Genomic DNA, 25,473 nt, shown 5'->3' with positions numbered 1-25,473 from the left:
GACATAATCAGTAATGAAGGCTTAATTGCATGGAGGTCAAAGGCTTTATTTCAGCCACCAACATGAGTACTTTTATTCTTCTCACAAATAATAGACAAATCTCTTTAAAAAGTCGTATTTTTAGTTATTTTTAAAAGTCATGCTTGTAAAATTCAGTATTTTATTAGATTTTGATGCTTTCACCATAGGTATTTCGTTTTCAGATTCTTCTTTCAAAACTCCTATTATTCCCCCCTTTTCCACATTACTTGTATTTAAGATTATATACATATCTTAATATATATAAATTACGTGTCACGTTGTTTGTCCGCGATGGACTCCTAAACTACTTAACCGATTTTAATCAAATTTGCTCACCGTGTGCAGTTTGATCTAACTTAAAAGATAGGATAGCCATTTTTTTGAATTTTTAATTAGAATTTTAATTATTAATTAAAAACTAACTTTCCCGCCAAAAAAATCTTTTCATTTTCCCCACCGCCAAATGAGTACGGCTTCAGTGTTTTTCCCCAACAGTTATGAGGCTAGGCTTAAAATTTTTCGGCTGATTATTTGAAACATTCTATTTATTTTCTTAATGTTTGATGCATTTAAAATTAAACATTGTTAATTAATCGATCTTTCAGATTCATTCTTAAGTACTTTTGAATTAAAATAAAACAGAATAAGGGAAATTAAAACGCCCAACTGGCGTAGAAAAACTCACGCATTTGTGTTACCGTAACTGGCGTTGAAAATTCACGCATGCGCATTGTGTTCTGATTGTTGACATGACAACCATTATCAACGGACGATTTAAATTATTTTTAGGTTAGTTGCATGTTTTTGTAATTAAATTGTATTTATGTTAGTTATATATATTTTGTATACGCTTATGGTTTTAAGTACATCGTTTTTTAAGTTTTTTAACCTGTTTTCAACCGATTATTTTAAACGATTCGTTTTATTTTCTTAGTGTTTGATGCATTTAAAATTAAACATTGTCAATTAATCGTTCTGGTCATAATGAATCTGAGAATATTTTGTTGACAAATTCTTGAAATATTACATAAATTAGGAAAGATATTCTTTACTGCCGATAAAGTTTAAACGCTCAGTGACTGTTTTGAGTAATCATATTACAAAAAAAATACTTTGTATCAGTAAAAAATATTATTATATTAATTGCAGATTAATCCTTTCCACTTTAATTTATAGTACAAATTCAACGGGAACTAACAGAAAATTAGAGATATACATATTATGTTATGACTGAAGTGGTTTATAATATTATGAGAGAATTATATGACTATCAAAATTTGAAGTTTTAAAATATTTTGATGAAGAAGCTATTAAAGTAGGAATTGCATAAAATATTTAGTTATTAAAATTTTAACAAACATTAAGATTGGCGAACCGGCTGGTCGCCAAAGGCGGCTAGTAAATATATAAAAGGTAACACAAAACATGTATGCTCTGTTTGAATCGTTATCATTTTGGTTTTGTGAACATAAAACTATTATTTACGTTGCAAAAGAATCTATATAAAAGGCATAGCATTTCTTCAGACATTTACATTTTTACTTTTCTGGTCAATACACTACTGGTGATGGTAGTTAATTAAAATACAAACTTCATCAAAATGTTCATTTTGTGAACTGAGCCTTCTTGATAAATTACTGCTTCTAATCCTAATCGACCTGTTTTCTGGCATAGAAATTTTTAAAGTATTCCCAAAGGAAAAAATAATAATGTGGTGTCAGGTCGGAAAATGGGAAGGGTATTTTAAGGGACATTATCGTTCAAGCCATCTGTTTGCAAATTCTCATCAAGATGTACTATTACATCACGATGATACTGTAGAGATACTTTGTTAAATATTTTGCTTTTTGAGATGCTACTTAATATAATTCACAACCCACTGAAAAGTGCGTACATTTATTTAGGATATCCTGTATATTTTTTTCGAGATCTACTTATTTGATCTTATGAGTGAAAAACTAAATTGTACAGAATGTACATTAATTATAAATAAATTTAATTTTTTTAAAGAAATTAATGTATTCTGAAATAACACTATCCAAAAACAATAATCACATCTCTAATATATGTTCGAGTTCACATAGAAAAGGATGCAATTTTTTGAAAAAAAAAATATCTTAACTTTAGGACAATACCAATATTCTTACTTTTGCTATGATATAATTGATAATAAAATAAGCAAAAGAAGATAATAAATTTTGACAAATAGAACATTATATCTGCATATATAATTAATGCCAATTGAGATAATTTCATTTGATAATAATTAAAGTCAATTGAAATAATTTCAGTTGATAATAATGTATGCCTATTGAAATAAAGTTTTTAATAATAATCTCAATTGAGTTTTAATATATTTTTGCAATTACTGCTTCAAACAAATTTTGTTACACAAACACTCTCGAATAATGCACATACTAGAATGCTCATTTCCGCGTGTTTTCGCATGTCTCAGTTTCAATTTGCATTTTCATTATTTGCGTGTGCATCTCATTAGGGAATTCTAGTCAAGTCACTAAATGAGGGAGATTATTTCGCCCAGACAACTCTGCAGTTAATGTTTAAGTGCAATTCCAAAGAACGTTTCAAATAATGTGCAAATTTAAGGATGGACGTATTTCAGTTATTTTTATCTCAAATTACGTGTTTTCCTAAAACTTCAATAAAATGTTTGGAAATGCATCGGTTTCCATCATATATCGAGAAATTCTCTGATAAAATTTAAATTTTTATCTATTTTAATTATGAATTTAATTACTTTAAATTAAAATGTGTATTGTTTCAATTTTAATAACCAAAAAATCAGCAGGAGAGGTCTCTCCAAAATTTTCACTCATACTCCTGAATAAAAGTGTTTCCCTGCCGGCGGCAGCTTAAAAAATATGTACTATGATTATGTCGTGAATGTAATGAGTGCTGAGATATTTAGTTTTAGAATACGGAGCATGATGCCTTTGTGCTTTGTGATGTCGTAAAAAAGTTCGAGTATGGATTTTTGGATGCCTTTTCATCAACATTTTGAAACCAAAATTTGGCATGAAACCAGTTTTTTAGTTTATGAACAATCAGTTTATCGCATAACGCTTTCTTTTTATTTAATGATTTATGCTTTGCGGTTTTCGCGTTTTCATACATATTGGCTTATATACATATATACAGAAAATTCTACATTTACGATGCTAAAACTACCTACATTATTTTATTTATCTATCTTCTATTTTAAATCGTTTTTATGGCTAGCGTGATCATTTAAATTCAGATAAACAATTTTCTGAGAGGAAATTTCGTTCAAAATTTTAAAAAATAATCCACAAATTTAGCATAATGATAACGCCACAAATTTGAATTATCTATCTCATTGTGTTTTTAAATTATCATACTCGAAAAAAAAACACAAAATTCTACAAATTTTTCCAACTTTATTAGTTGAAAAATGGGAAAAAAAGTTAAAATCGTATTTAAAATTTTTTTTTGATAATTCTTTGACAGTACTTTTACAATACTTCATGTACAAGAATGTAATTATAGAAACTGAATACTATGTAACAACTTACAAATCAGAATAAAAGGATATTATAATTTAAATATGTCTCTCACTAACATGGTGATAAGATAATTAATGTGCTTCCATCAATTCTGAAGTGTTACTTTCAGATTTTATAATAAAATGGTTTGAGAAATCAATTATTATGGTTTCACTTCGCCAATTCAAATACAGCATTAACCCACTTATGTACGTTCTATTCTTTCCCCATCGTTTACGATATTCTTTCGCTTTTATCTTATAATTAATTTTACTTCTCTCTTTTCAGGTTTATAACTATCTGCGACACTAATGTTCTGTTCATTGAAAATTTTACCATCTGTAACTTTATAAAAGTTTTAATATCATTTAAATACCTTTTATTAATCTCCTGAAAGTAAGTTTTATAAGTCATTAAGGAAATAGTTTACATGCGGTATATGCTTTCCCCCATTTACACCACTCTTTTTCTGGTCTTTCGAAAATTATACTAATTGGGTAATACTTCAAAGGTTTCTAGACATTTATAGCATTATCTGTTGATTGAATCAAGTGAAGTTCAATTGTGGTTTCCATGCTGTTTATGTTTTTTTCCTGTTTATACCATTATTTCTTGGTCCTTTCAAAAGTGTACAAGGGGTTTAATAGTATATGTGAATTGTCCTTACACATATTCGATTATGTATACATAAAAAAAGTTATTTTCATGCTCTCGAATTATTTCAAAAATCAATATCTGTACATCATTTTTGTGAAAAATATATCATAAGTATTTCAAAAATAAAAAAGTGTATTTTGAGGGAAATAAAATTTTAATTATTAAAGATAATATAATTCCAACTAGCAGTTCGGGACTGCCCTCGCCCTGTCAAAGCATTCCGTGTAATCTGAACGGTTGCTTCGCTTCAACATTGAGACGAAAATTAAAGTTGAGTTCTAATGATTGTCACTGGTCACGTTACAATCCATTTCATGGGAGATCTATCTCATCATGGAAGTGTAGGTAATTTGAACGCACAATCCTAATATACTATTAATTGCAATGCCATACACATATCGGAAATGCTCCTGGTTTGTTCTACAATGCTACAATGTTCTAAATAAAAACTCAATATAATAACAGTATTTAGTACCCAGAAACTAATATCGGTATTCTTTCTATATTGCTGATGATTTAAGAACAAAACGATAATATAAATTACTAGCTCGTACAAAGGAAAGAAAATTCTAAAGAATTTCTTCCTACGCAGTTGCAAATAAAAAAAGAAAAAGAGCTTAAAGCACCTAAATCTATTCGAATTTTTGTGAAGAAGAACACGAAGCAAAATATTTCCTTCTTTTCGAAACAGTATTCTAGTCACGTTTTTTCAGCAGTCTTATAGGAATTTCTTTATGAGATGTTTACTCGTTTCTGCGACGTAATACTATATTTTTAGCATCTATTGAGAAAGACACAGATGCTGTCATTTACAGAAACGATTCTAATAATAATTTTCGTTATTTTAAGCCATATAGTATGCTGCTATGTTTGATCATTTTATTACAATTTTTTATTTGAAATGTTTGATGCATTTAAGAAGAAAATTTTGTAATCGATTTGTTAGTGGCTATTTGACGTGCTAGACTTTAGAACACTTGTGAATTTTAAATGACAATACACTATCTTAATGTATTTAGGATTTAATTTATCGTTTAGTTTAGTTTTATTAACGTCCCGTTTTAAATCAACACTTGGGCTATTTTGGGACGAACTTCAAAAAGCAGAGTAAATGAACTGCATTTTTACCCATCAGGTAGCCATGTTCATTATTAATTTATCAGTTATTCCATAAACTAATCAAGGTGTATCATTGTATGAGAAGCGCCATCTTGTAGCTAGGCTAACAAACCATTATATCTACTTATGCTGTGTGTGTGTGTGTGTGTAATGGCTCTCTGAGGACCAAACCATTTGACCTATAGCTATCATATTTTGCACATATATGCTTTGCAGGATAGAGAATGTGCATCTCGAAGCAATGTTTTCAAAATTTAATTCAAATTTTAGTTAATTAAAATTTAAGGTGAATTCTGCGATACCTTCTTAAATTATTATTACAGAAAAATGATTTTTTACACCATTTCAAAATTTAAAACATTGCCTTTTTAATAATATGCATTTTATAATCATGAAATTTTGTTTCTGAATTTCGGCATTTTTAAAAATATTTGTCTAATTTTTGTCGAGCATTACATCGTTGGCATGTAATTCAAACAGTTTCAATGTTTTATGAATTGACTGATCACGTGATTTTCTTCCATTTTTGAAAATTAAGAAAGAAAGGTTCTCTTTAAAATCGGATATATTTATGAGACTCCCGTAATCCATATGAGGGGTAACTCGTCTCCCGTAATCCATATCTATCTCCAAGGAGAAATATTAATATTAGCGTTTCTGTATGTGAATGTGCTGACTCTCTACAGACCAGAACGTTTGATCTATAGCTACAAAATTTGTAACATATATTCCATGGAAGTTGAAAATGTGAAAATTTTAACTAATTAAATATTAAGCTGAATTTTGTGCTTTTTCAGCAATAACATTCAAATTTATTATTGAACATAAAGACAAATGAATCACCTTTTCAAAATTTAAAAAAAAAAATCAGTGCATTAATTTAGAAACTGTGAAAATTTTTCTTAAAATATTTGCAATTTGTTAGAAATCGTTTTTGACAAACTTCGAACAATAGATTATATTATTGACCGAAAATTCAAAATGTTATTTTTAATTAAGCATTTTGACGTGTGTTTTCTACCACTGTTGAAAACTAAAGAAGTATTATGTTTCTGATTATCTGTATCGTTTGCTAGAAGAATGAAAAAGTGAAACTACATGAAGATAGAAAGACCAAGTAATTACATTTGATCCATCCATCTAGCACTATAATATAATATGATATGATTAGTTAAGGGTAAACTAAATATGTGCAAGACTATTAAAATGTCACTAGTTTAATTTTTCTGATCCTTTCTGGTTCAAAATCCATTTGTTGTTGGAATCTTGGCCATGGTATTATGTCTATCAGATTTAATTAAAGTTAAATAATTCTAATATCGCCGGTGGAACAGCTGATCGACAAAGACGATTATATTTTAATAACGAATAAGAAAAGATACGAAAATTAAAAGAAATTGAAATAAAAAATACTTTTTGGAATACTAATATATACGTGTACTTTTAAAAACAGTTTTTATAAAATATATTATTGCTCAATTATTCCCCAAATCTAAGGGATGATGTTAAGATGGAAATCTGACGTTAATTGGATGAATTTTCGTCTTGGGAATAAATCAATTACTATCAAATAAATTTCATCGCCTTTCAATTAGGTAAAAAAGAAAAATCTCAATTTCCTTATTATTTATCATATACATTTTTGTATTCTCGTTAATTATAATATAAATATTTTCATTTCATATATAAATTATTTATAAGTTTTGTATGTGTATCCCTTCCAATTAGCTAAGAAGGAAGCAAAGTATTTTACTTATTCTAATAAATAAGAGGGACGTCACGCATACGAAGAACATTTTTAAAAATAAAATTTTGAAGTCGAACGTCTACCACCACATTACCATTGCTTTCTTTGCGTTAAATCAGAGATGTACTTCAATAAATAAATGAAATTTTATTTAGAAGTAAAAAATATATCTCATATAAAAATTAAATATTTTAGGTATTTGGATTAAATATTTTAATATTTCCGAGAATAATATCGTTTTAATTGCAAAAGGTATAGGTAAAAAACTGAATGAAAATGCAAATCAGAATATTGAAAAGTTCGAAAATGAAATTTTAGGTCACATAATATTTCCTTAGCCTTGTTCCAAAACCATTATATAGAAATAAATAACAGTAATGAGATAATTGCAGATTTATTGACGAATCGTCTTTTTTAGCTAGAAATATCAGCTTATTAACAGCTAGATAAATTAAACAATTATTACGAGGCTTCGACAACCATTGAAAGAAATGCCTTTTTCTCTGTTAGCTAATAACTATACGTATCTATGAAACATATTATCTATTCCATTAGTATATTGAATGCAGTAGATTTATACAGAAAAGACGAATGAAAAGATTATGATATTTTGTTTTCTTAGAAATATCATTATTTTACCAGAATTTATAAGGAATTAGAGATTTTTTTATTCCTCTATAAAATAATATATAGTAATACATGAAAAATAAGAGAGAACTTCAGTAGATTATTTTCTCCTTGTTTACTATTCATAAATACAATTATACAAAACATATAATATTATCGAGGATTAGTTATATGTTCTTTATAACAACTAAAGCTTGAATATGTTTTAAAGCAAGAAATGCCATATGAGGTCTTTAAGAGAAGTCGTACAATGAAATACATTTCACAATCACGTCCTCCGTTAGGTTAGCACTTTTTAACGTATATGTTATAAAACCTATTTAATAATAATTAGCTGATAACAACAATACTCACTGTAAATCCAACATTTTAATAAATATATAAATTCCATAAAAATTTAAAGCAGATGAAAAAAATAATTCCTCATATAATCTATTCATTGAACCAACCATACTATTCATTAAGTTAATGATGCTCTATATGCAGACTTCTAAATTAAAAAAAAATGCAAAAAGTTAGATCATAAACGTATAAAAATCTAGAGTAGAAAGAGCTCAATTATTTAAATATAACTTTATTAAAGTTGGAAATAATTAACTATACCTATCGTACAATAAGTTTTATTCGGTTTATTTTAGAAAAAATAATCCTTTAACATTTAGTATTGAAATATAACATATGAAATAATGATAAGTGATAATAATAATTCTAATATTCATGTGAAAACAGATTGTTGAAAAGAAAATTATGTATTTGAAATTGGGTAAATAATTCCGATGCTTCAACACTATGTTTATATTGTTAGAAAAATATTATTTAATTTTTTCTGTTCCCAATGTTTTATTTGTTTTTAAATGAGAAAGGGCAATTCATATTATGTTAATTAGTTAAACTAACTTAACAAAATCCGCTTTCGAAACTGATTCGCTTAAAAGCACTCTTTATCACCATAATCCACTTTAATCCCTTCAAGTTTCTAAGCTCATAGGAGGATTCGGATGCTTTCGTGAATACGTTTCTGAATTCACTGTTTCAATGCTGAAAATTCTATTTTTTTTAAAATTCGTAATTAACATTTATTGTGGAATTTAGAAAGCTGCTCTTTGATTATCTTCAAATAATGCTGATACTGAAATTTTTTTTGTGTATCTTTAATCTCTAGAATTTTTATTAAATAACTGTTAAATTATATCGTTATCGACCTTTAAACTTTGGTATCCTATCGAGAGAAGGCAATATCTGAGTTGGGATTATTTCATTGATTCATTAGCATATAAATATTATATACTAATAATTCAATGAAATAAATATTGATATACTAATAATTCAATGAAATAAATATTGATATACTAATAATTCAATGAAATAAATATTGATATACTAATAATTCAATGAAATTAATATTGATATACTAATAATTCAATGAAATAAATATTGATATACTAATAAATCAATCAAAGTAATGATATTCTTCCTACTGTAATAATATAGCATTATAATGCTTTAATTCAGGTAGTTTAAAAAGGAGAAGAATAATTAATGAAGTTTTAAGAAAGACAAAACTTTTTATTGTCAACGAAATTCTTATTCAAATAAAATATTAACACGAAATAGCAGATACAACAGTTATAAAATTCAAAATGTAAATAATATAGCCTTAAATTGCAAATTTATAAATAGTTTATTCAATATAAGAAATTATTATTTCACACTTTAACGGAAAATATTTCCAGAACTCCATTCGTGGATTATAAGTAAAACGCCAAACAGGCCCAATAACAAAAATCGACATTTTATTCTGAAGACAAGATACACAAGCAACAAAACAGGAACAGCACTTGCAGTAACCGTCAAGTAGCAAATCGATAGCAAACAATTGAAATAGGAAAAATTGCTTAGGGCGAACTCGCTCAACTACTTGCTTGAGCTTAATTCAACTGTTTACATATTTCAGTTGATCTCTACGCTTGACAGTCAGCTCTGGCTCGCGGCTCTTTCTAGTTTCCGTGGTATGATAAAGACGCTAATAGAAGGGTATCGTATTTTCATTCTTAATAAATATATCGCAAAAAAAAGAAAAAAAAAAAAAAAAACTTTGCATATTTTGAAATTATTTTTTTTTCACCAAAATTGCCATTTTTTTTTTTTTAAATGCTAGGGTCATTGACTCGACATCCATTCAAATTCCGTTAGGGCTGTCTGTAAAACTATCTTCCTTATTATGAAAGAAACTGTCCTGGAAGCAATATTATAAATAAATAACAATGTTTAATATTTCCCGATATCTTAAGTCTATAATACTCAATGTGAAATTTCATAATGCCATATGCAGGGTAACTGTTAGGAAATAAAATGCTTTTACATTATCATTCATTAAAATTTATTAATAAAAATTAAATTTGTTAAAAATTAATTAAATTTAAATTATTAGAAACAATCGAGAAGTAATAGATGAATTTATACTTTTAAGTCAAATAATCCAAGTAGAAATAAAGAATGGAATTTTATAAGTACACATTATGTAAAAGTTTCAGTTATTTTCTACAAATTCGTCTTTAATCGCTATTTATTAGTGTAAACGTTAATAAATCTTAAAATCAGTACATTCCCTAATTCATTAGCAGATTCTAATATCATTAGAGAATTAAAGTTTATTAAGTAAATCAATAAATTGGCATTTAATTTCTGAAAAATTAAAAAAGTATCATTGACTATAAGTGAATTTTTTTTCAGTGTTTTCGCTTATACGCAGTTGATTGAAAATGCGATAAAAAAATTCAATCTTTATATGAATGACATATCAAACTAAATAAAATTTAGCAAAATACATAACATTTACTTATGGCAATATTTATTTATCACGTGGTTCAAACTTTCTTATTTAAATCTTTACTGCTAAATCTAGCAATATAGGCATCGTAAATCTTAAAAGTCTTCCCAAAGTGCATGTTAAAATATTGAAAACAAAGAAATGGGAAAGGGAGTGTTTTTAGAGTATCATGCTAGCATTGAAATTCGAGGCCAAGAGGGATTCAATGTTTCATACAAAATAGAAATATCTGCATAAACATAAAATTCAAGAAAATAGAAAATAAGCAACGTATTATATATCAAAGTATGATATTTTCAATAACATTCGAAAATATTTTGCTCAGATACATATCAAGATATTATCTTATTATTGAATTCTTTAGATTTAATTTTAAAATCAGAAAATATATGAAACATTTTGATATACTGATAAATAATGCAAGAATTTTTACTTTGCAGTCATATTTTTTTTTCTTATTTGAAATTGTCTCATGAAAATAAGTATTATCTTGCAAATTTTGTTTAGTAATATGTTGTGAGGTATTAAATTGTTTGTGTCCATTTGAAAAGAATTAGTACCTTCAATAACACTGCCTTATATCATACATTAATAAAATGAGTTAATAAGCCCTGTATCATCTTGTGAAATTTAATTATATTATTGTATTATCTATATCCTGCAGCTTATACGTGAAAATTAGATATTATCATTAAAAATTATCCATATTTTTTTTGTTTTGTTTCTCGACTTCATGTTAAAGTTTAATTTTTTTTATACAGCTACTGTCCATATTACTATTTTCAACTTTTTATATAAGACATTTCTGATAAAGCTCTATCTAATTTTGGAAAAATATACTACTAAATTGTTTTACAGCACCATTACAATTTTTAAGATTTTGGATTTACAGAATGGCAAATTAAACATTTAATATATATATATATATATATATATATATATATAACCTTGAAACCTTGAAATATTTATGTATATATAAAGGTTTATTAGGCCATTCAGAATGGTGCTTGTTGACATTTTCCAACTGCGAAGTTTCTGATAATGGAATAATTATTTTTTAATAATTAATAATTTGAGTTTTTATGAAATTATTTTACGTTAGAAAGTACATATCAAAATTTCAAATACGGATTTGGTACTACATTACGTGATTATGTTATCACTCCAGCAAGTACATGGTATTCTAGATAAAAAGTTCTATTATCGATTGCGTTCGTCATGCATTACGCACAAGCACCAATCAGCTCAAATAAACTCCAATACAGAGATTATTAAATGCTAGAGATGACCATAACCGATTGTTCCAAGCCACCTGAAGGCACACGGAAAAATCTGAATGACCGGACCGCCGCTATAGCAACACTAATGGGAACAATGGCTGAGTCCTAAGAGCCATCACCAGCTACGGTACAACACTTTCCGTGGAAAGCATGTTCCGTCATCGATAGAAGGTAGCCGACCCTCGTCCTTTCTGTATCTACCAGGTTGACGAGTAACAACCAAAATACAAGAAGTTTCTCATCTTCTTTTCTGATTGGCCTTCTGATGAGAGTTGGTAGGGACGAAAGCAAACATTGATAATAATATTGAGTTTCGATAAAATTGAATTGAAAACTGCTGAGAGAAAGAATTTGGATATCCAGAACGTATCAATAATGAGTAACGTATAACATTAACACGCATTGTGAGTAAATCACGACTGTATCACTGGCGAGATGTAAGGCTTCTTTTAATCTACAACGAAGTTCAATTTTATAGAGGAAAAAATACAAAAAAAAAAGTTTCAGTTGAGAAATATTTATTTCCTCCACCCCTTTAGAATCCAGATTTATTCATCTCCCATTTTTATTTTTTGACGGCTAAAGACTTTCCTTTCAAAACATTCCTCAATGGCGAAGGCTTTTAAATAAGTTGTTACCATATCACAGGTGGTATTGTTTTCAAAACGATGATATAAAATATGATGGCTCATTATAACCAGAGTCATAGAACATACATGCATAATTATAAATATACTGCAATTATATTTAAATATAATCCAGTGCTTGTATCTCAATTAACAAAAATAGCATTGCTGGAATGGAGCTTGCATTTTGAAGACAATAAATAAGATCTCATTAAAATTCCTTAAGTCTTGAATTATTTTTCATGTTTTAATATAATCCATAAATAATTAGTGGAAAAATTAATTTAAAATAACAAAAATCTCTTTCTAAAGAGCTACTACTATTTTATTGATACTTAAAATAACTCATTATTTTGAGGTTCTACCTTTCTAAGACAAGACACTTGTTTACAATTGATGCCAATTAAAATTAGATTAGAAAGTTCCTTTCGTATTTATTTGCTTTGTTCTATAAATCGTTTTAGACTGAAAGTTCTACACAGTTGTTATTTTAAACTTCAATTCATAATAACAAAGGTTTGTTTTAAGCCCATTGTTATTGTTTTCATTATAGTTCCATCTAATTGTCGTTCCTCTTTCAGTTTTATAAATTAGAACTTCTCTTATTTATTTGAAAATGAAATAAAACAAATTGAGTTTCAGAGCTTCTCTTACAGACTTTTAATTAAATAGCTTTAGATAAATGTTTTGGGATAATTATGGCTTTTCCAATTCCAAGGAAAATAATACAAAATGAATATACAGATGTAAATACTGTGGTTCAATAAGCAATTTTATTTTAAACATTACTGTATATATGGATTTCTAAATAACTTTCAACAAAATGATGTATTTTTTAAAGTTGGTAAAACATTTGGTATATAACTATTGCTAAGTTAAACTGGAAATTATTTATTTAAATATTTTTTCGGGGGAAATCTTTCTAAAATATACAATAACTTATAGTTTTTATAAAATTATAACTTATTGAAGTACATTTTAAAATAATTGCTTATTTAGTTGATTGACAACAACAAAATTGAAAAATATTTAATTTATTAACTCTTTTATATAGATTTTATTTTACTATTTTTTTATTCTTAACTGTATTATTATTATTTCTACACAAGCAATTGATTAACTGTGACACAGAACGTTTTCCCTTTTTTTCAGCTTCGCCTGTATTTTATTCTTATTCTCTGTGGAGTTCTTATATGCACGATGTTCTTCGGAGATGATAATAATAAATAAACTTGTAGTTAAAATGATGGAAATGCAATTTCCTTAAACAAGTTAATTCTTCACTGCGAACTACATTTTATGAAGCTTTAATATAGAGATATGTATTTAATATCTAATATGGAGATCATAATTACCAAACTCCATAGTGGTGACCCGGATGTAATACAAGTTATTTGAAAGAAACATTTGAACTAATTTGAGAAAGTTAATTGTAAAAAGATTTTTCTAAATTTCCAATGATGTAATTTTTTGCAAATATATTTTAGCTTTAATATTTTTAACCCAATAATGTAATTTTAAGTGGAAGAAGAAAATTTATACCCAATAGAATGGTATATTAATTTTAAAATTTATTAAAATTAGAATATTGTACGTCCGAATTGTGGATTTTCTCCACACTAAACATAAAAGATAATCAATTTCTTCTGAAAGACCTTTAGAATATCCATCTATTGGATCCATATATTATACTTCAGATATTATATAACTATTCGTGTCACTTTGACCAATGAAAGATGATACATTTGTTTTTCAACAGATTCTAAGCTTATGAACTGGATCGCATATGAAAGACTAAGCTGTATTAGAGCCAAATTTCAACATATTTGTCAAAATGCAATTTAACAATTCATATTTAAATTACAAAAACAGAATTCAGTTCTGTAAATAACTATAGAGAAGATAAAATTCAATATTCCATTGCAGCGACTGAGCCATAATTCTGTCGAACATTTTTTTTTTAAGCTCTTAATATAGTCTTACTAATATTTTTCTATTTTGGGGGTTTTAAAAATGAATTCATTCAACCAAATAAATCCTAAAAATTATTAAAAAAAAAAAACAATTTGCAAAGTGACTATAAAATGAACTTTATAGACACACTATTTCTTCTTATCCTGGAAAGCAAACTGCTGGGAAAAAATATAAATTTACATGCAGGTGTTATATAATATGCCTATGAAAAGAATGCTGAAGAAACTCCAAATCTCAAATAGTTACGGTTAAAGAGACGCAATTTTGAAATTTTAGAAAGGAAACATCGATTTTTTAGGATTTTTTCGTATGTTCCTCATACGAAAAAACAAACTCATAGTGGAGCTGGAATGTGTGTTTGACGTGAAAAAGAAATCCTTTAAGTAGAGACAAATATAAAAGCAAATACAGCCATAAAAGTTAGGGAAGAAATAGTAAGACAAGTATTTCTGTGCTACAAAGTTCCAACATCCTTTTCGCTCATCTTAATATGATAGCATTTTGATATAGTAGACCATTGTGACACTAGTACCTCATGCATAAGGGGAAAGAAAACTCAAATTCAATGAAAGTACCTCGAAAAAAAAAGCACAGTTTGTGGATTTGTTGCATACATTTTGGATTCCGTGTATATCTACAATAAGTAATCTTCTAAAGAGATATTAGGGACTTGGATGTTTAAGGCCCCATGAAATGGCGAGTGATAATCCAGTCTCTAAATTTTTTTCTCACAAATTATTTAAACGACTCAACATTTTGGACAGCACAATTTTGTATCCACAGAGTGCCAATCAGAATATTGCGCAGTTTCAAACCGAAAATAAGGTGATTGTTTATTTACACCCCAACTTGTTACTGTACAACTACAACTTGGAAAGTAGATTTATATCTACTTTCCAAGATATAAATCTTGGAAAATAATCTTTTCAACAAGTTGCTCAATGAATAATACACAAAAGTATATTCTTGTGACCACATCATATGGATATCAATCCGATTGCGTTCCCAATTTTCTTAGGTTAAATCTAATGTTCTTGCAGTTCTTTGAATTAAGGTTACCGCCGTCGAGAAATAAACTTCCCGAGTTCAAAGAATGTGTAGAAGTAGCTGTCATAAAAATAAAGCAAAATGATTGATTTTAAATTTCAATGGTAACCGACCATCTGCTTGCAACGTCCGATTACACTGAAACTACTGTTGAGATATATGTCAAATAGAACGCAAAATTTTGATTCTATTCGTCGTATTCAGCAGGTGTGAAATTTCTCCTGCATTTGCAATGCGTTCTTTACCCCTAGTTATGGTATGTAACGAAGGTTCGTACAGGATAAAAAATTACATTCATAACTAGGGTTCTTTTTTTCAAATTTGTGTACCAAATTCTTTGTAGATTGTTTTGAATATAAATCTAGTTGAGAGGATGGTGATCCTTAATGTTTTCTATAGTTGACACGCGATGTCTTTGAGGTATTTTTTCAGTTGTTATTAAAGATTTTGCTGTTCTTTGTAGGAAATACGTTGTTTAAATTAAAGGACAAGATAGCAAGATACGAAACTCGATGACATTAGCTATTATAGTATCCTTCGTCAGATCTGGAAAATTGGATACCTTCGTACCTTTTATTAGATTCCTGAGAGAATCAGTAAATTAAAAATAGAGGAAAGGATAAGATGTCGACTATGACACTGATGGAAAAGCAATCTGTATTTTCTTCCACATTAGATCTCCCCATTATTTACTAGGCTATTATTCTTTTCGCGATAAAAATACCGTACGACCTCCATTTTAAATTCTTAACCCGCGAGCACTCGCACCGGGTATGACATGCCCGATCCATTTTCATTCAGCGATTTTGTTACTTCCTGTTTTTCGGATTAGGCCAGAATTTCATGTAGCTGCATCCAAGGCCACATTCTTTCATTAGGGGAAAAACGAGTTCTGTTCTAAAAATAGATTTTGAGAAAGAGGGGTTGGGGGCATGTCATACCCATGCGAGTCCTCGTGTTCGTCAAACGTTTCCATTTCTGTCTCTTAGTTTAGTACAGTATGACGCGCTATATGAATTACGAGGAAGAAAGTGAATAGTTACGACATCTTATAGAAACTGTTTCTAGTGACGATGAACCGTTATCTGACGATAGTGTTGCCTCTGAGGATGAAAAATACTGCAGCGATCACGATTCTTCCACTGAAATTGAGACAGAAATAGAAGATGAATGTTCACTGTCAACAACAGATTGTTATATAGATAAAGATAAAGTAACAAAATAGGAAAAGACAAAATATCGGCAAAATGTTAGGAAGCCTTCAAGGAATATAATTAGCAAGCTTCTAGGTAATACACCTTATTCAAGAAATGTCGCTTCTGAAAACACTGGGACTCGCTGTTTCAGAACAACACAGAAACCGTAAGCCTCAAGGAATAATAACAAATTCAAGCATTTCTAAGGAATTGGGATTTACTAATAGTGAACCGCCTGCAAAAAAGCTCAAAGGAAACTATAAACGATGTGCATTTTGTCCATGTAATAAAGACAGAAAATCAAGGTTTATGTGCCAAAAATGTGAAAGGAGTCTCTGTGTAGAGCATCAGTATGTAATTTGTAAAAAATGTCTCTAAACATGTAAGTAATTATTATTAAATTCACTTAAATTCTTAAATGCATTGTTTTGTAATATTTAACTACCTAAGGTTTGCTTATAAACAGTATTAATTAATATTTAAATAGCAGAAATGAATTAGGGTATGAGATACCCGGAGCGAGTTCTCGTGTTCGAAAATGGGTGCGAGTGCTCGCGGGTTAAATTCAAGGATCGCATGTTATAAATTCCTTGGGGAAAATAAGAGTTTAATAGTAAAATATATAGAATCGGCCATTTCAAAATTTTGAAATTTGATCACTGTAATCGTAACTGTGAGCTTTCACATCAGATTTAATGCACCCCGCATGATGCATTCAGCGTTTTTTATTATTAATACCCTACATTATTAATGTTCGATAAAAGAACGAAAATAATCCATGTCGAATATAATGATTTCATTTATATTCCTTTTTAACAAACTGAAGTTTATTTTTGGTGTAAGCGATATTTTATTAGCAAAAAGTGTTTATTGCGTTCCATGTGCTTAATCAATTGCCTAATATTCCAAAAAACCCACATCCGTTAAGATATAGTTAGTTTAAAATATAACTAATCCAATATAGTATCATTAAATAAATCTTGTATATTATTAATAAAATCCAAATGTTAAATTCCCTTGATTATCTTAATTGTTTTGTTACTTGACAATAATTAACAAATTTTTGATAATAAATAGAAATAATAATAGTAAATAGAAAGTAATAATAATAATATATACATTAATATATATTACAAATATATGTTTTGAATTACAACTGGACATCAGAATTTTTAACATCATATATTTAAAGGTCACTGAAGTCCCTTCATGAGCAACATTTATTTTATAATTCTATAAGTAGAATTTCGACTTTGAAGTGAAGATTAAACTATTATCTCCATAAGTTTTTTGCGAATGTTTCTACATTACTTCTGTCCTTTCCGAATAATATATATATATATAAAGATTATTTAGAGATAAACTAATCACAACTAATTCACTCAAGTTGTTTTAAATCAACATTCAGTATTTTCTATGATCATTTCATTCAGTATTTAAAATGATTAATTGTATTATTTTTTTCGTTTCCACTTCAAACAACTTAAAGATCTTAGAGAAAGAATGTCAGATAACATATTTAATCCAACATAAATCCAACATTATACATTTATTTAGAAACCTATGTCCATTAAAATAAATGTCTTCAGATATTTCAGAGAATAATGATAAAATTAAAAAAAAAATGTAACACACCACTGAATGTCTCTACGAAATAAAATCTAATTCTAATAGCAACAATGTTTGAATCTCTTCGCAGTTCTTTAAATCCAAATTAAATTCGTTATTATAGTTTAAAATGCAGAATTTATTCATTCTTTTGAATAACACCAACAAAAAATAGAATACGGTATTTAGAAAAATATCGTATGCAATTAAATAAATTCTTTTCTTCCTCAACCAAAAGGAATCTATTTTAGGCTCTCAAGATAATTTTAACTGTAACCTACATCTATATATTTTAATTTAAAAATATTAATTAAACACCAGCTAAAATCTACCTTTGATTTCATATTATAGAAAGAAAAAAAGTATTAAAAAATAAATTAATGAAACGGCTTAAATTGCATTTTTCTTCAAACAAAAACAATAAACTTATACCAGTTAAGTTATTGGAAACTGTCGTTTCCTCCTTTTCAAGTTTCAAAAAAAGACCTTCTATGAGACTCAAAAGTTTATAAAAACTAATCTTTTGTTCTTTAGAATGATAAAAAGAAACCTTATATTTATATATGTATATTTCAACAAAAATTTTGCTTTTTATTTCTGTGTAGAGAATAAAAAAGAAATAAAAACTCATAGAACGCAGACGCCATATTGAATAAATTCAAATAAATTCATTCAAATAAAAAACAAAAACCTCTTATTTAATTCTCATACTCATTAATCACTAATCACAAGGAACTACAAGGGAAGCAAAATAAATGCTTGAATTTCGCAACTGACGCATCTTCAGCTTCAAGTTACAGAACCTTGCCCTTTTCTACCACTAACATGCAATCAGGGAGAAAAATCAACACTTACTTTTCCGGAGGCCAAAAAAGTCTTCCTTCTTAAAACAGCGAACACGAGAGAATGCCGTGAAGACTTTTCCTTGGAATTCCGGTCTCTTTCATCATTTCATAAAGCGGTACCTCATCTCAGAAGTGTGTTATTTTTCCGAGTCTGCTGATTGGGCATTGGCGGGAGCGCCGAGATGATAGGCCATCGCACAGTCCCTCGACCACCCCCTTTACCTACCACGAAGGAAGGATGGTGAAATACGTCGTCCTGGATACGATCCCATTCTTGCGTGGGTGGTAGCGATGCGAGGGCTTATGGTGTATGATTTCAAAGTCTTGAATCGATGTGACCAACACCGCAACGAGGGGTTTGTTTTGAGAAGAATGGATTATTTCTTTTCTGTCTGTCTATGGGCTGTCCGACGTAGGAAAAGAATGGCCACATTAAATTTGTTTTTAGACTTGGAATGTAATATCTAATAGATCTTTTGCTTTTCTTGAGGAGAGTGAAAAACGTCTTTTTAAATTTAAGTTGTTGATTCTTTTGGTAAATGTGAGAACACCGGAAGTTTTTTTCTATTTATTTATTTTGAGTTGCTTTTGCTGAAAAATTGGAAACGAGTAGCTTTTATAATTTAAGTTGTTGATATTTTCAGTAATGATAGAAGATATAAAAAAAATGAAACCAGAATGTGTTATTTTAACACGAATGGTTAAAGTGTAAAAAAAAAGGCAGTAACAATACCACAATATGACTTTTTATAGGATGGAAAAAAAGTTCTTTTTCCTTTATTTAGTTGATACTGGAAAATACATAATATACATTATTTTGAATTATTGAAAATTGGAGATGGAAGTGAGGAGGTCTTCGAAAACTAAAGAGTCACTTTTTTTAATTTCATAAATTTATTGAACCGATTATAAAGATGATAGATTCAAAAATATGTGATGTATTAAATTATCTCTTCAAAAATACCAAAACTTTCAATCAATCAAGGAATATTGGAATATAGTTTTCGAAAATTCTTTTAAAATCAAATTTATATATCAGAGACACTCTGTATTATTTCAGGCTAAATTATATAAAATGTAAAAGCTGGTTTGATATCATATTTAAGTTTCACATGTCAAATTGTTTTGACAGTTTATCTAAATAAAATTATTTTTTTATTCATGTGAAATCGTGTTTTTTTTCTGGTATATTCCCCTATAATTTCATAATAATAAAACGGCACTGAAAGAATGCGTGCATTTTTTTAAATGATTATTCTCAAAAAGTACAACTGAAAAAAAAATCTTTTTAAATATATCTAACAAAATTCCCAGATGAAAATATTATGTATCGAAATTTCACTTGGTCCTTAGGTAGCCCACAAAATAAAACTAAAACTTAATCATGCGTTTGATAAAATAAGTAATAATATCTTGTTATGTAGAAGTTTTTTTAGTAAAAGATCTTTTTGATATTGAGGTGTCCTTGTTTCTTTGTTAATCGTGATGGAGTGATTTCAGATGTGTTGTAAAAGTTCATTTATTTAAAGAATTTCAAATGGCATTTCCTTTACACTGAGCTTTGTAGAAAGTGAAAGGAAATTTATACTTTAAAAATCCTATTGCCATCCCAATAAAAGTTTCGTTAATGACATTATCATTATATTCTTATAAAAAATTATTGTAGAATTATGTCGATGTATAATTATCAAATTATGTGTATAATTTAAATGAATTATTATTTTGAAAACGGTAAATTTGATGGAAAAACAAGATTTGTTTTCCTCTTTTAAATAAATCAATAGACTTTTATATCGTATCCATGAAATGAACCTATTCTTTTTATCTTCAATAAATTTTGAATTATCTTAATGTCCTAACATATTTTTTATGATATCAACACGTTGCTGTCCGATATTTTGAATGTAGGATAATATCTTGAAGATGCATATACAGAACAGATACAGAATGTACAGAATTTAGAAAGTAGCATATCACATGTATACTAGCTTCTATGTAACAAAAATAAATTGTTGATATATTATTTATACTTTCTAAAGGAAAAGGTTAATAAATATATATTAGTTATTTTATGATACGTATTTTAACAAGGTTATTAAATATTTTATAATAAAAATTTTAGAAAGGTTATTAGATATTTTATGAATAAAATTTTAGATTTAAGACTCTATAGATCGTATAATTATATCCGCATATAATTTATGTGTCATTATTTTTACTACTCATATAACTTATGTGTATTTTAATATTTACTATAATTGTTATTTGCTTGTTGTGTATTATATAAGATTACTTTTGTATCATAGGATTTTCAAAATGAAATTTCAATCGTTATTTCATACTTTAAATTTCTACAGTCAAGCAAAATAGAAATGAATTAAGGTTATGTCTGAAATACAATTTCTAATAGAAAACAATTGCATTTTTAAACTTTTATGCACGATGACATAATGAGACTGACTCCAAATTAAAAGCAATGGATTTAGGATATAATTATAAACTGCTCATTGTATCTGAAATAATACATGGTATTTATAGTAGTATAGTTTCGTCTATTTTTATTATCGAAATATAAAAGCATTATTTTTTTCCCATGAAAGCAGAAATTATGTGCCATCTAATTCTCTCTTCATCACACAATTATTGGTTTTGTAAATGAATATTTTTATGTGAATATACAGTATGTGAAGAAAGTAATTTGATCTTGAATTCAAATGTCTTTTTAAATAAGTTTTGCAGTACACCTATTCCTTTATTTCTGCTTTTCATATAAATGATACAGAAATTAGCATATTACATGTAAACTAGTTTCTATGTAACAAAAATAAATTGTTGATACATTATTTATACTCTCTAAAGGAAAAGGCTAATAAACATGTATTTTCACATTCAAAATGGATAACGTTATACTTTTATAAATATCACGATTCGATTATTGTATGTAGCTGATAATTATAATGATAATCCCATCACTTCTAATTAAAATCTAAGACAAAGATACCAAACTCAAAACTTCTTGATGGAAAGTTCCATGCTGGAATTATAATAATAGCGTCACATTTTATAATAGTTACATATTAGAATTCTATCAAGTATTCAAATTTAAGTACTAAATGGTAGAATTGTATTATTATTGTTGTTATTCGATCATCATCTATGATATTTTACACCTATAGAGATTATAATTCCTATAATGATTTATTAGAAAATTTAAAGCTTGAATATAAATATAAAAGCACATAAAAATTTAATTCTAAGTTAATCAATGTTAAAAATGAAAAAGTATTCCTAACTGTTTAATATCGACAGGTTTCTTTTCATGCCTAGAAGAGAGAATAATTTTTCAAGTGAAATAGTGTCATAAAGCAGAAAATTATATTTTAAAATAATTTGTCCTTTCATTTGATGAAGATTTTGTACATGTTGTCATGATTAGTTTCCCTTCCTAATCCCAGATGGCAGTGCATTCCCGTTGTCTTGAAAGTTATTCAGAAAAGATTTATTATCTGTTTGGTAGTCATGATTTATTTTTTGCTTGGCAGTCAAGAAATGTAGACGTTCACGTGGAGTGTGAGCTATCAGAAGGTCGTGAGAAAAAGCAGAGCAAATTCATTTTAATGATCACACGGAAACCCAGCGAGCATCTTGTGAAAATAGTGGTTTATGAAAAAAAATAATTTTGATTGTCTGTAAGAAATATTCGTAACCGTGATATGGAATTGCTTATTGGAAAAATGTATAAAAATAAAATGTGGATCGATGTGAATAAATAGATGACTAGTTAAGAAAACTGTTTCCTGATTTTTCTTGCGTAGAAACTTCTATTTATTTACAATCAGGGGCATGGGGGATGTGCTCAGAAACAGTGCAGAAATACTACGTTTGAGAAATATATTCTATACCTGTATTCTCAATGACGTTTCCTGTTCGTTATGACTCGATTAAATATTCTGTCCTTTACGTTTATTCCACTAAATAAAATTTTCGAAAATATCTCATCTTTTAGATTCCTTAAATATTTGAAATATAACTTGGTTATTTTTCATGGTTTTTCAATTTTAAATAATATAACCATCAATTTGTGATCTTTTGGTGACTATACCCCAAATTTAGTAGATAATAAAAAAATGCTACCTATACTTTTGATATTTTAATTCAAATTACCCATTTTCATTTTGAGAACGAGCTTCCCATGTAGCGCAGCCTGATGAGCAATATTGTGCGAAATTATATCAAATAATATTTCACAATTTTATACATTATTGCGAATATTGATCAATGTCGTACAATATTATACAGTATTTGTGTGTTACCAAGGTTATCCTCTTCACATTAATATTCCTTTAACAAAATTGAGAAACCAAACGTTCATATTTAATTAAAATTCCACTCTGAAAACCAAGCATAAAAATTGAAGGGACTTAGAATTAAAAAAAAAATGCTTTCTGACTACGACTATTAAATGAATAAAATTGAAAAGCATCCAAGATAATTAAATAAAATTTCGATCCCAGTATTTAAAAAAAAATATTTAAGGTACATCATGATTACACTTATCATGAATTTTGTAAAATAATTATTTTACTTATAATGATTATGTAATTAAATATGCACAACTTATTCACTTAGAAAGGAATCATCTTCAATAAAAATAAATATCGGCTCTTGCTTAATAATTACAAACTGGAATTTTAATATTAAAATAATTTATTCTGGTTTCTGAAATCAGAATACAGTATTTAGAATAAACTTAATTTATTGTAGAAGTAGAAAAATATTTTTGTCTGTTACAAATATTAGAATTATATAAGTTTCTTTAGTAAAAAGTAGAACACATCAATTAAATCACCCATTTTTTAGTTCGCCCATTATTACCAACACTGTATTTACAAATAAAATTTATATCATGCGGGACTTTTATTGGACAAAGAGTGTAAAAAGTGGAAGGAAGCCAATTAATTCCACATAGAAAATCAAATCTTACAAATTTACAGTCCAAAACATTTTGAATAGTATTTCAAAAATTTATTCTCTTAGTAGAATATTTTTAAGTCCACCGGAAAAAGTTACGCATTCTTCTTACGGAGGGAATAAATACTCTATCGATATTTTTTTTTTTAATTTTTGTTAGTGTCAGGTAAAATTGTAGTAGAAGCAATACACTATATACACACGCATGTTTATTCTCTTTTTCACATACACACATCGTAATATGCTTTAAGCAATTTGCCATGAATGAAAGAAAAGGGAAGAGTAACTCAATAAGCAGTTGATAAATACAATACATTATCTTCTAATTACTTGAAAAGAGAGGAAAAAAACTTTTTATTGCGACAACATCGAATTTTTTATGAAAAGAAAAAATGAGGTTTTTCCAAGATAATTCTGTTAAAGATTATTTAGCATTAAGAATCCTTTTCTCAAAAAAAAAAAAAAAAAAATTCAGTATTTCATAAAATCGAAAATGGGATTCCGATAGAAGTCATATGTAGCTGATATTTTAATTTCCATATTATAAAGAATATTTTACGAATTGATAATCTTGATGAATTATTCTAATGGTATGGAAAATTTCATCATGATGTATATTTATTACGTCAGAAAAATAATTACATTCAAATTTCCATACAAAACAATGATTGAGTTTATTTTTGTTAGAAGATCCTAAATTTGATGAAGTTTCAGATACTATATTTCCGGATTAATAAATAAATCTAGATTAGGTTGAAATAATATTTTTTTGCTCAATATATATGTCTAAAAATAGAAATAAAACACCTTAAATGAATTTTATTTAAAAATATATTTTGCTCTTTTCTATTATATTGTTTAGTATTAAAAGAAAATATTATAACAATACAGAATATGTCTGAATGACAAAAGGATTATGGTTTGTTTTGTCAATACGAATTAGCAAAAGAAAGAGAAAAAAGAATTTTAAAAAATATAGTATAAAAATGAAATTTTTGCACATTTCCTCTAACAGATACTTTTTTCCTGGCAGAAATAATGTTTGGATATTATCATGACAAGGAATATTCTCACCAATTGCTGGAAACGATATTTCTTCACAAACAGCAGGCGTACACTGTAACATCTCACGACTGATAAAATACAAGTTTATTACCCTATTCTGATAAGTAAAGATTCCTCTCTGAATCTGACGCCCCAGAAAAAGAAATCATATCTTCAACACAGGATAACTGGAAAAACAATAACCTGGAGTGCTTGTATTTTTTTTTTTTTTTTCGCATAGGAGCGGAGAGTTGATTATTGTATTTATTCTCAATATTGCTTCCGGGGTGCAACTGATGGAAGATAATTCTACAGATAAGCGAAATACTTTGTCTTTTACGGCAAATAGCAAAGGGC

At 27.7% G+C, this 25,473-nt stretch overlaps 1 protein-coding gene across 3 annotated transcripts in view; it reads right to left on the bottom strand.

Annotated features, from left to right (window-relative positions):
- LOC129981291 (multiple PDZ domain protein-like) overlaps positions 1-25,473 on the bottom strand; it is a 184,237-nt gene that overhangs the window by 79,708 nt on the left and 79,056 nt on the right. The window contains exon 1 of one of the 3 annotated variants that reach the window (XM_056092066.1): positions 19,112-19,181. The exons of the other annotated variants lie outside the window; for them this stretch is intronic. The gene's annotated coding sequence lies outside the window, so the exon portion shown is untranslated. Of the gene's footprint in view, positions 1-19,111; positions 19,182-25,473 lie in introns of those variants that run through there. 3 annotated transcript variants of the gene reach the window in all.

The sequence above is a fragment of the Argiope bruennichi genome, chromosome 8 (assembly GCF_947563725.1).
Source record: "Argiope bruennichi chromosome 8, qqArgBrue1.1, whole genome shotgun sequence".
Lineage (NCBI taxonomy): Eukaryota > Metazoa > Arthropoda > Arachnida > Araneae > Araneidae > Argiope > Argiope bruennichi.
Note: the sequence above shows the minus strand (reverse complement) of the source record. Positions and strands in the feature narration are given on the sequence as shown.